The sequence below is a fragment of the Elephantulus edwardii genome, unplaced genomic scaffold, assembly GCF_000299155.1.
Source record: "Elephantulus edwardii isolate Elephantulus edwardi_28Jun2011 unplaced genomic scaffold, EleEdw1.0 scaffold00009, whole genome shotgun sequence".
Classification (NCBI taxonomy): Eukaryota; Metazoa; Chordata; class Mammalia; order Macroscelidea; family Macroscelididae; genus Elephantulus; species Elephantulus edwardii.
In genome coordinates, this window is record NW_006399759.1 from 10,350,972 (window position 1) to 10,363,681 (window position 12,710).

The following is a 12,710-nucleotide window of genomic DNA, read 5'->3' on the forward strand; positions in this document are numbered from 1 at the left end:
CTGGCTGATTTTTTTAAAAAGCAGATTGCCAAGCCTTTCTTCTGTGGTGCTTGGGGGGGTGGGGGGAATGACTCTAACTTCCAGTCTTTCAGCTCCAGCCCAATATGCAAACTGTTTTTGCCAGGGAGTCCCTAAGCATGCAAACCTAATTATTAAACTATATAGCCAACTCCCCAAAATAAAGAAAAATACTATGTACATTATATTTTATTTATGTGTATGGTGTTGCCTGGAGAGGATGCAATTTGAATGTTGTCCCTCAAAAATGTGCACCATGTCGTGCAGGAAGACTGGCTTCACTCAAAAGTGAAAAACAATCAAAAAAAGGAAATGACACACATGTTTACTTGAGGAACATAAGCAAAACAAAGTGAAAATAAGTATTTCCAATTCTAGACAAGAAAATATGTTCCAACGAAGTTATTAAGTTTTTATAGCAGAAAATACCCCCAAACTACTTTGGACCATGTGGCATTAACAAGTCACCTACAAATGTCTCACACATATAAAATCAAACCTTTTCATTCTATGATAGAAAACAGTGGAGCAATCATTTTAAAGAGTATAATCTAAAAATTTAATATTCAGCCCAAAGATCATTTAAATATAAAGTTGTTGTTAGGTCCCATTGAGTCTAGCACAACTCACAGTGACGCTATGGACAACAGATCTGAACCCCATCATATCATGTACTATCTTTATCATCCCCTCCAGTCACTTGAGCCCACGGACGAAATTGCTATGTGAATCCATCTCATTGAGGGTCTTCCTCTCTTTTGTTGACCATCCACCTTTCCAATCATGGTGTTCCTTTCCAAGAAATAGCTCCTCTTAACAACATGCCCAGAGTATGTGAGATGAAGCTTTGTCACTCTTGCCTCTTAGGAGCCCCTGGTTGTACTTTCTCTAAGACATATCTGTTTTTTTAGTAGTCCATGAGTTATTCAGTATTCTTTTTTTTTTTTAAGATATTCAGTATTCTTCTTAACATCCCAACTCAAAGGTATCAATTCTTCTATATATTTATTCATTATCCAGCTTTTAGAAGTATAACAGATGATTGGACAGCTCATGCATGGCTTGAACCAGGCACATTTTAGTCTTTAAACTGACATAATTGCTCTTGAGGACTCTAGAGAGGTCCCTGACACCAGACTTTCTCCTGAACTCTTGGCTGTTAGTACCTTATGGAGCCAAATAAGATTAAATCATCGGCAACTTCAATCTTTTCTCCATCTATCAGTATGTTACCTATTGGCCCAGTGGTAAGGGTTTTTGTTTTCTTGATGTAGAAGTGTAATCCATATTGAAGGTCCTTGATTTCTGCGGCAAGCACTTCAAATCCTCCTCATTTTCAGCAAGTAAAATTGTATCCTATGCGTAATATACAGGTTTTTTATGAGTCTTCCTCCAATCCTGATCACCCAGGCATTTTGTTTTTACTTAATTCACTTTATTTCTGTTACACAAAACCCACTATGTGATGGCCAAAGCTGGAGCCTGGGTCTTCTGCACAGAGACATCTTGTGGTTGCAGCACAGCTTCTTTCCATGAGGACACCAGAGCTCCTTAAGAAGAGGGTAATAGGGGATGACCTTTGTCAATCATGAGAGGATGGAGGATTTGAAGAAGCGTGTTCATTAAATAAGAGAAAATAACATGGAGAACCTATATGCAGAACAGATTATCCGGGAAGTTGGGCTCTAAGAGAAGAATTGTGGCATCAGGATTGGAGGTAGACTCATCAACAATCTGCATTATGCAGATGAGACAACTCTGCTTGCTGAACCTGAGGATCTGAATCACGTGCTGCAGAAGGTCAAGGACTGCAGCCTTCAATATGGATTGAAGTTCAATATCAAGAAAACAAAGATTCTCACTATGGGGCTGATTGGCAGCATTATGATAGATGATGAAGAGATTGAGATTGTTAACAGCTTTAGTTTGCTTGGCTCCATAATCAACACTCTTGCACCAGCATCCAGGAAATTAAAAAGATGTATTGTGTTGGGAAAGTTTATTGTCAAAGACCTCTCCAAAATACTAAAGGACAGCAATGTCAGTCTGGAGACGAAGGTGCGCCTGATCCAGGCCATGGTCTTTGCAATACTTGCTATGCATTAGACAGCTGGAAAATGACTAGAGATGATAGAAAGAGAATTGAAGTCTTTGAGTTTTGCTTCTGGAGAAGAGTATCCCATATACCACAGACTGCTAAGAAAACAAACATGTTCATCCTGGAAAGTGTGAGACCAGACTGCTCCTTGGAGGCAAGGGTTCTGAAGCTTCATCTGACATACTTAGGACATGTTGCAAGGAGGGACCAGTCCTTGGAGAGGGAAGTCAAGCTTGGGAGGGTGGAGGGACAGCGCAGGAGAAGAATATCTTCGATGAGATGGATTGATTCAGTGACAGAGGTAAGGGTTTAAGTGTGTCAGAGACAGTGAGATTTGCACAGGATAGAGCAGAGGTATGAGTCCCAGGTGACATGACGGCACATAACAACAACACAACAATAACATGGAAAACAAGAAGGCAACAGTTCTTTTTCCTTAAGACTGAACAGTAACCCACAGTGTCCCTTTTCAGCAGGAAGTAGCTAAGAGAATACGCCATCCCCTTTTCCTTATGAATCAGGGTGAAGTCTCTCTCAGGGAGGAGTGATAGGGAATGGCAAGGGACACACTGACAAAGGAGATTAATCAGAACTGGCTTTGACAAGCACTGTGGCAATTGGACAATTAAAACAGACATTGTCGGGGGGAAAGAAGAACGAACTGGGGATGAGGGTGGAGAAAACAGTGCAACAATGAATGAATAAAAACCCCAAATCTCTGTAAGTGTTCATTAAAACTAATAAAATTTAATTAAAAAAAAAAGACTGAACAGTAGCTTAGATGAAACCTTGTCAGAATTAATCACCAAAACAGGAAGATCATGACTCTTCATTGAGGGAATACAGAGCAAAAAGCCTGGGCTAAATTGGAAGAGGCCAGCCTGCAGGGGTCACTGGGTCAGCAGGAACCATGGTGAAGCTAAAAAGTTCAGGAGATACTTTCAGGCTCCATTGTGCAGAAGAGACCAGATCATAAGTCATAAGCCCATACATTTCAGCTGTTTAAACTAATGAGGCCAAGAGAACCAAGGATGTCTTGGTGCCAAGAACCCTGAAGATAAGATGGCACTTAGCACATTTAAAGTACTAGGCTAGGGAGCATTTTCCCTCAACACTTCAGGAGATAAATAGCTCTTCACCAATATAAATCTAGATTCATTTTAAGAATAGCATGAAGAGACTGAATGTTTTTATTCAATATTAATAAGTCCAAATATATACTGAGTGTGTGCTAGGAACACATACTCACAAACTCTTTGCACTTAATAAGTAATGGGAATCTTAGAACATGTGATTGTGCTTATGCAAAACCTATAGTTGGACTAGGAAGGAGTCATCAGAACAGAGCAAGGAAATATTGCATAGTTCAAAATCAGGAAAGGCGTACATCAGGAATGCATCCTATTTCCATATCTTTTCAATCTATATACAGAACAGATCATCCAGGAAGCTGGGTTCTATGAGGATGATTGTGGCATCAGGATTGGAGGAAGAGTCATCAACAATATGTATTATGCAGATGACATAACCTTGCTTGCCAAAACTGAGAAGGACCTGAAGCACTTGCTGTAGAAGGTCAAGGACTGCAGCCTTCAGTATGGATTGAAGCTCAACATCCAGAAAACAAAGATTCTCACCCCTGGGCCAATTGGCAGCATGATGATAGATGGTGAAGAGATTGAGATTGTTAATTGCTCCAGCTTGCTTGTCTCCCCAATCAACATTCTTGATACCTGCAGCCAGGAAATCAAAAGATGAATTGCACTGTTAAAATCTGCTGCCGGGGACCTCTCCAGTGTACTGAAGAGCAACGATGCCAGTCTAGAGACCAAGGTACACCTGATATAGGCCATGGTCTTTGTGATTATTTGCTATGCATCAGAGAGCTGAACAATGAATAAGAATGATAGAAGAAGAATGGATACCTTTCATTTGTGGTGTTAGCGAAGAGTACTGAATACACCAGAGACTGCTGGGAGAACAAACAAGTTCATCCATAGAATGCGTTTCACCCATAGAATGGGTGAAATCAGGCTGCTCCTTGGAGGCAAGGATTGTGAAGCTCTGTTTGACATACTTTGGGCATGTTGAGAGGAGGGACCAGTCCTTGGAGAGGGATGTCATGCTTGGGAAGATGGTGGGACAGCGCAAGAGAGGAAGACCCTTGAAGAGATGGATTGACTTTGTGACTGGGGTAATGGGGGTAGGTGTGTCAGAGACAGTGTAATTGGCTCAGGATAAAGCAGGGTTCCAAGCTGTTGTACATAGGGTCGCTCTGAGTCATAAATGACTCGATAGCATATAACAACAATAATCCTCAACTATAAAAGGTAGAAGGATCCCTAGTGGTATGATGGTTAAGTATTCAGCTGCTAACCAAAAGATGGTGGTTCAAACACATCAGTTACTCCCAACGAGAAAGATGAGGTGATTTGCCTCCATAAAGTTTTCAGCCTTGGAAACTCAATGGAGCAGTTCTACTCCGGCTTACAGGATAGCTATGAACTAGAATTTACTTAATGGGCTTTGTCTTCTGTTTGTTTTGTTAGAATTTTATTTCCATAAAAGATAAATGTTATTAGTCTCTTCACTTTAAGATTTCTTTTTAAATTGTGCAGCAATGCAAGAATTTCTTTTCAAAGAGAAAAGCAAACTGGTGGGGTGTGCAGAGAGGAAAATGTGCAACAATGAATGAGTGGAAATCCAAGTTCTCGTTAAACTTTCATTAAAATCTCAATTAAAAATAAAAATATATACCTAAAAAACAAAACAAAAAAAATTCTTTTTCATTGGGAGGTTAGTTATGAGGAACTCAAAAGCTGAGCAGGATAAGCGGGGGTGGGGGTGGTGAAAGCAGAGAGTAAAGAAAATTTGAGTATAAGCAACTTCTGACCATTTGCCATTTCCGCACCTATGCTTTGAGGGAGAGATGGATTAAATGAGCTGCATTTAGATGATGAAGTTTGAGAATGCTTTCAATTAGGTGTAATGCTAAAGGTGCGCAAGTTCTAGAGGAGGCAGAAGAAAGGATTGTCCTCAGGACAGGTCTGTCTTCCACACTGAGGTAAAGTAGAATCTGGCAGAATCAGAGTCTACAATCTCTAGAAACCTTCTGGCAGCTGAGAGAGCGTCTTCTCGGGTGTCAGGAGGGTCCTGCACCACCACTGCAGAGGAGGGAAAGGAATAACAGAAAGGGGAGTTTATCAGTCCCTGGGCTCCTCAGGGAGTGACAGCAGGATCTTACCTCAACCAGACGGGGAAGGGTGGCTTTAGGCAGTTGAGAATTGGGGGGGGGGGGGGGCGTTGTATGTTGTTGGATTCAAATGGAAAATGGCCTTAGACCTTTGCCACCAGTAGGAAAGTTGAGGGGAGAGAAGGATAAGAAAGGGAGAAATTTGGCCTATTACAATCCACACCAATAATGAGTCCAGGCAGACTCCTGCTCTGCTCGTATAGCAATAAGGCTGTAAAGAGTCGCTCGCTCCCTCCCTCGTAGAGGGCAGCGAAACTCTGTCTTGATTCCAGCTACCATTTAGCTGTTAAGAAGCTCAGAGAGTGGGCTTGCTCTCTGTCTTAGCCAGTTGTGGAGGGGTGGTTTCTGCCTGTGACTGGATATTCTTCCCAGTCTGGGAATCGTATGTTAGATAGAAAAAAAAGAGTTGAGAGCAAGAGAGAGAAAAAAGAACTATTAACTTGACTTTAAACATGAAGAAACTGAAAAACAAAAGAAAAAGAAGCCCCCCAAAGTTCCAGTATTTTAAATAAACAAATATGAGGCAACTGAGGAACACACAGGTTGAATAACAAGCTTCAGGTCACGTATCAAGTAAGAAGTTAGCTAAAATACCAATAAAGGAATGTGGATCTAGAGCCCATGATCTATCACTACATAAACAGATTGTTTAAATCAATCAATCATATAAACCTGAGGCCTTTAAACCTTAAACCAAGAATAACCCGTGAAATCTTCTGAAAACCAAATGATGGTTCCACTTAACTAGTAAAAAATAGCAGCCTTGAGTAATGTGCTCTTTTATTTTATTTTTTAATACTTTTTTATACTGGTTTTATTGTTTTCACACCAAATCTTTCCCATTTCCTTTCTCATATCCCTCCCTCCACCCATCAAACTGTGCAACCCTATGATTAACCCCACACCCTTCTGCCCATCCTCACCCCTTTGCTCCTCCTTTCCCAATCCTCATACATGTTCTACAATAAGGGTCTTATACAGTATTTGTCCTTATAGGACTGAGTTAATTCACTTAGCATAATGCTCTCCAGTCCCTCCCAAGTTAGGTAGTGATTTAGAAAATCATTGCTCCTGTATGCTGCATAGTATTCCATCATGTGAATGTGCCATAAGTTCTCAATCCTTTTGATTATGTTTGGACATTTGGGCTGTTTCCATTTTCTTGCAATGTTCTAATGCTGCTATAAAGTTTAGTGTACAAGTCTCCATTTGTGGCTCAGTTCTCATTTTCTCAGGGTATATTCCAAGCTGTGGAATAGCTGGGTCATATGAAATTTCTATGTTCAGCTTTTTGAGGAAACGCCAAACTGCCTTCCAGAGTGGTTGTACCATTTTACAGTGCCAGCAACAGTGCAGGAGAGTTCCTATCGCACCACATCCTCTCCAACATTTATTACTTGCTGTCCTGTTAAATTTTGCAACTGCTACTGGGGTGAGATGGTATCTCGTTGTGGTTTTGATTTGCATCTTTCTTAGTGCCAGTGATTTTGAACATTTTTTTTCATGTGTCTGTTGGCCATTCAAATATCTTCCTTCATGAAAAGTCTTTCCTTGTCTTTTGCCCATTTTGTAAGTGTGTGATCTGTCTTTTTCTTCTGGAGGACCTGTAGGATTCTGTAAATTTTTTATATGAGACCCTTGTCTGAAATGGTATTGCCAAATATTTTTCCCAGTCAGCAGGTTTTCTTTTCACCTTGTTAGAAAAACTTTTTTATGCACGTAGAGATTTAATCTTTAGAAGGTCCCACATAGATTTTATCATGTCCAGATTATGCATTTCTGGCTGTATTTGGCAGTCTCTTTGTAATATAGACTACACCGTCTAAGCTTGATCTCAGTTTGTCTCTGATGAACTTTATGGTTTTGGGCTTTACTTCCAGGTCTTGGATCCACTGTGAGTTGATTTTTGAGCATAGTGTGAGATGTGGATCCTGTTTCATCTTTCTGCAAGTAACAGTCCAGTTTTGCCAGCACCATTTGCTGAAAAGGTTGTCATTTCCTCATTTGATAGGTTTTGTTTCTTTGTCAAATATCAGTTTAATTATAGATAGCTGTGTCCATTTTGGGGTTCTCAATTCTGTTCCATTGGTCTATGTGCCTGTCATTGTACCAGTACCACGCTGTTTTGTTTATTACCACTGTGTAGTAGTTTTGAGGTCAGGGAGTGCTATGCCTCCCACTTCATTTTTGTTTTTCAGAAGTACTTTGCTTATTTGGGATCTCTTTCCTCTGCAAATAAACTTGACAATTTCCCTTTTGATCTCCTTGAAAAAGGAATTTGGTATCTGTATTGGGATTGCAGTGAACATGTAGATTATTTTTGATAGGATTGTTATTTTCACAGCATTGAGTCTTCCTATCCATGACAAGAACAGATTTTTACATTTCTTTAGGTCTCTTATTGTATCTCACAGAAACGTTCCGTAGTTTTCTTTGTACAGGTCTTTTGTGTCTCTAATTAGGTTCACTCCCAAGTATCTCAATTTGTGGTTGGCTATTGTAAATGGTATTAATTTCTTGGTTTTCTTCTCCATGTTCTCTTTGTTACTGTAAAGGAATGCCACTGGGTTTTGGATATTGATCTTATATCATGCCACTCTGCTGAACTGGTCTACTAGCTCTAACTGGTTTTTGTTGTTGTTTGGGTTTTTTTGTCTTTGGGGTTTTCTGTGTACACTGTCATATCATCTGCATATAGGGATAGTTTAGCCATCTTTTTACAGATCTGGATGCCTTTTATTTCCTTCTCTTGTCACATTGCCCTAGCAAGCATTTCCTATACAATAATGAATAGAAGTGGTGACAATGGGCATCCTTGTCTACCCAGTTCATAAGGAAAATGTTTTTAGTCTTTGATATTGGCTCTTGGTTTTGTATATATATTTTTCACTAGGTTGAGGAAATTGCCTTCTATTCTAATTTTGCTGAGTGTCTTTATGAGAAAGGGGTGTTGGATTTTGTCAAATGCCTTCTCTGCACCAATTACTAAGATCATATGATTCTTATTATTTGCTTTGCTAATATGGTGAATTATGTTGATTATTTTTCTTATGTGGAAACATCCTTACAAACCTGTTATGAATCCTATTTGGTCATGATGAATTTATTTTCATGTGCTTTGGATTCTATTAACTTGGATTTGTTAAAGACTTTAGTATCTATATTTATGAGAGATGCTGGTCTATAGTTTTCTTTCTTGGTAATATCTCTGCCTGGCTTTGGCATTAGGGTTATGTTTACTTCATAGAATGAGTCCGAGTGTATTCCAACTTTTTCTGTGTTTTTAAATAATTTAAGTAGAACTGATGATAGATCCTCTCTGAATGTTTGATAGAATTCAGCTTTGAAGCTTATCTGGTCCAGGACTTTTCTTATGGGAAAGTATAATAATAATAATAATAATTATTATTATTATTATTATTATAGTTTATTTACAAAATTATAATACATTGTTTTGGGAAAGTCTTTTTATGACCTGTTCAATTTTTTCTTTTGTGTTGGGTCTATTCAAATATTCTATATCTGTCCTTGTCAATCTGGATAGGGCATGAGTTTCAAGGAATTTTTCTATTTCCTCTAGGTTTTTTAATTTTTCTGAGTATAGCTTTTCATAGAATTCCAATATTATTGATTTAATTTCATCTGGTTCTGTTGTGAGGTCACCTCTCATTTCTCAATTGAGTTATCTGTGTCTTCTCTTTTTTTCCCTTTTGTTAAATTTGCAAGTAGTTTGTCGATTTTATTGACCCTTTCAAAAAGCCAGCTTCTGTTCCTATTGATGGCTTCAATTATTTTTCTCTTTTTGATCTCATGGATTTCAGCTCTTGCCCTTATCTTTTCTTCTAGAGGTTGTAGGATTAGATTGTTGTTATTTTTCTGCGCTCTTTTAAAATCTGTCAGCACAGGATAAAAGTGAAAGATTAGGTAATACCTTTAGGGGACAGTTCATTTCTGTTAATGAGGAAAGAAAAATTCAGAGAAGGAAGATTAGAACGACCACACAACTCAAAAAATGTAATCAATGTCATCAAATTGTATGTGTTATGTTGGTTTATGTTTTATAGTTATTCTCAACAGTAACAATGAAATTTTTACAAACATGCCTTTTTTTTTTAATTAAGGGAAAGGCACTGCACAGAAAGGGCTTGGTTAGACAGTCATTAATTGATTACAATGTCTTGTTGTTGGTAGGTGGCATCAAGTATGACCCATAGTGACCCTATGGACAACAGATCTGAGCCCTATCCTATCCTGTTCCATCCTCACACATCCTGCCCATTGCAGCAGTCACTGTGTCAATCCACCTGGTTGAGGGTTTTCTCCCTCACTGATTCTCAGCTTTTCTAAGCAAGGTGTCTTTCTCCAAAGAATAACCTCTCCTAGCAACATACCTAAAGTATGTGAGGCAAATCTTTGCCATCTTTACCTCCAAGGAGCATACCGGCTGCACTTTCCCTAAGACTTACCTATTTGTTCTTTTGGCCACCCACAGGATGCTCTATTGAACTCTTCTCCAATACCATAGTTCAAAGGCATCAATTCTTCTTCTGTCATCCTTATTCATCATCCAGCTCTCAGATTCAGAGCAAATGTTTGAAAAGATCATAGTTTGAATCACACACACCTTGATCTTCAAACTGATACATTTACTCCTCAGTAATTTGGAGAGGTCCCTAAGTACAGACTTTTCCAGTGTGATACATCTCCTGATTTCCGAACTGCTGGCACCGAATGTGTTACTTGTGGATCCAAGTAAGATGAAATTGTTGACAGTTTCAATATTTTCACCATCTGTCAAGATGTTTCCTATTAGTCCAGTGCTAAAATTTTTTTCCTCTGGACATTGAGATGCAATCCATATTGAAGGCTATACTCTTTGATCTTCTGCATCAAATGCTTCAAGTCCTTTTCACCTTCAGCAAGCAAGATTATGTCATCAATGGCAATTGATGTTATTTTAAAAAGTCTGTAAATGCATGATTTTGAAAAGTTAAATCAAAGAATAAATTCATTTTTAACAATTTTTTAAAACTTTATTAGGTACAGAAAGGGTAAACTGTGTTACATTTGTTGTTTTTGTTATGAGCCATTGAATTGACTGACTTATAGTGCTCCTATGATTAGTGGGATCGGACCCTTGTCCTATCCGATGCTTCCCTAACATCTCTGCTACACTGAGGCTATTGTTACAGTCATTAACATTACTGTGTCACTTAATGCAGTCTTACAAAGAAAGAGGCCTTTCTGATTGTGCTCATATTAAATGAGGCTCAAGATGTGTTAAATGAAGCAAATAAAGTGCAGAAAATTGTACTACATGATATCTTTATAAACAAGAGGTTTCATAAATATATACTTGAATTTGCACAAATGCCTCTGGAACCATCTATCAAAATTTATGATAGCTGTTACCTTTGGAAGGAAACCAGGAATTCAGATAAAAGGGGCTGAGAGGGAATCTACTTTTCTTGCTATTTCCATATTGTATCTTTTGAACAATTACATACTTCTATTATGTACATGTAATATCTAACCAGAACTATTTAATTGAAACTTACAGATATAAAAAAAAAAAAGCTAAGGTCAGAAACTGCTAAACACAGCTATCTCACCAATCTGAGTGAGATTACATGGTAAGGTTTACAAAGTTACTTTGGAGATAAGGCTACAGCTAAAAGTCAGCTCTTTTTTAAAAAAAAAAGAGATACAAAACAAACCCAAGATATTTAATTAGACTTTCAGAGACACACCAAGTTAAATAGATTTCAGATTCCAGTGTGAAGTGTGAGGCTACCGTGTGGAAATTTCAAAGTAGGTGCCAAGAACAGGTTTGGCAACTGACCCACATTAAGGCCCTGAAGTGTTGAAAGAGGAGGAGAAGAGGGCGGGTTCTGTGAAGAGAAATTCTCCGGAGTGTGTTGAACTATGAACTCTCTCCCTAAAAAGACACTGGGCAATGCCTCTACATGGGCTTCTTGAAGTAATGGGGCACCAGATCAAGAGCTAAAGAGGTGAGGGAAGCAGAGAAGAGAACTGTGCTGAGGAGGTAGATGCTGCCTCTCTCACTGGCCGGCCCCCAGCTCATAAAGTCACATGAATCATGGGCCTGGTATGGACTCTGCAGCGGCATGTTGTCCAGGGTCCATTTTACATAGGTCCACTAGAGAGGTCTGAGAGGTCATAAGAAAAAAAGAATTCTGTCAAGAACAGACACCAAGGGAAAAGGAGCAGCCAATCAGAAGGAAAATGCTTCTCAAGTCAAAGGATTCCTCCATTGAAAAGGGTGTTATAGATTAGATTTTGTTCCCCAAAAGATATAACTTCTAACCTGTGGTTATAATCTCATCTGGGAATGAGTTTTCTTTATTACATTAAGTGGTCATATCAATGTAAGGTGGTTTTTAAGTTATCACCTTTGAGCTATAAAAAAAAGTAGATTATGACAGTGGAGCAAGTAGTGTTGAGGAAGAGAAGTGCCACTCCACATTATAATTATTGCTAAAGAGCCAAGGAACAATTCCTTCCCACATCAAGCTGAGAGAGAAAGAGTTTTTCCTAGAGTCAGAGTTCTAAATTCCTACTGCTAGCCTAAATAAGGAGCACTGATGGCTTAAAGGTAAGGAGTTGCGCTGCCAACCCAAAGGTATGTAGTTTGAATTCACCAGCTGCTCCATGGGAGATATAGGGGTAATCTTCATCTCCTCCTCCACTCAATTTACTGCCTCTAAAAGCCTGTCGGTCAGTCAGCTATGAGTCAGTTTCCAACTGAATAGTACATTACAACAAGCCTTCTAAATAGTGAGAAAATAAATGTCTGTTAAGATTGCTGTATTCCTATTAAAGATGGCAATCTCCCATGTGATTCACTGCCTATGAAAACCTACAGTAGGGTCAACTAGGAGTCAGTTCAACACATAGTCAGTTTCAACTCAGGTTGTTGAATTTGTTATTCAAAGACAACAATTTCTATTATAGTAGCACCAGGTTAATAAGGCATAGAAGATGATGTTGGAAGAGAAGGGTGAATGAGAAATGGAGAGAATTGCCCCGAAGAGCCTGTTTCACATCTTTACTGGGCCCAGAGAGAGCAAAGCTGTCCCAGTACCAGTTGAATAGGGTCTCTCACAGACCTTATCCTTCTTACCATGTCCCTCTGTGCTGTCTCCGGCAGGGTCCCTAGCAGATAGCACCCCACTAGAGGGAGGGGAAGGGACAAGAAACAGTGAGAAAAGAGAATGAGGTTTCTCTGGCCTTTCCTGGACCATGCCTTCCCACCTGCAGTAAGCCCAGTGAACAGAAGATAGAAGCATTAATTACTTAGAAGATTCCAAAAGGCAGTGC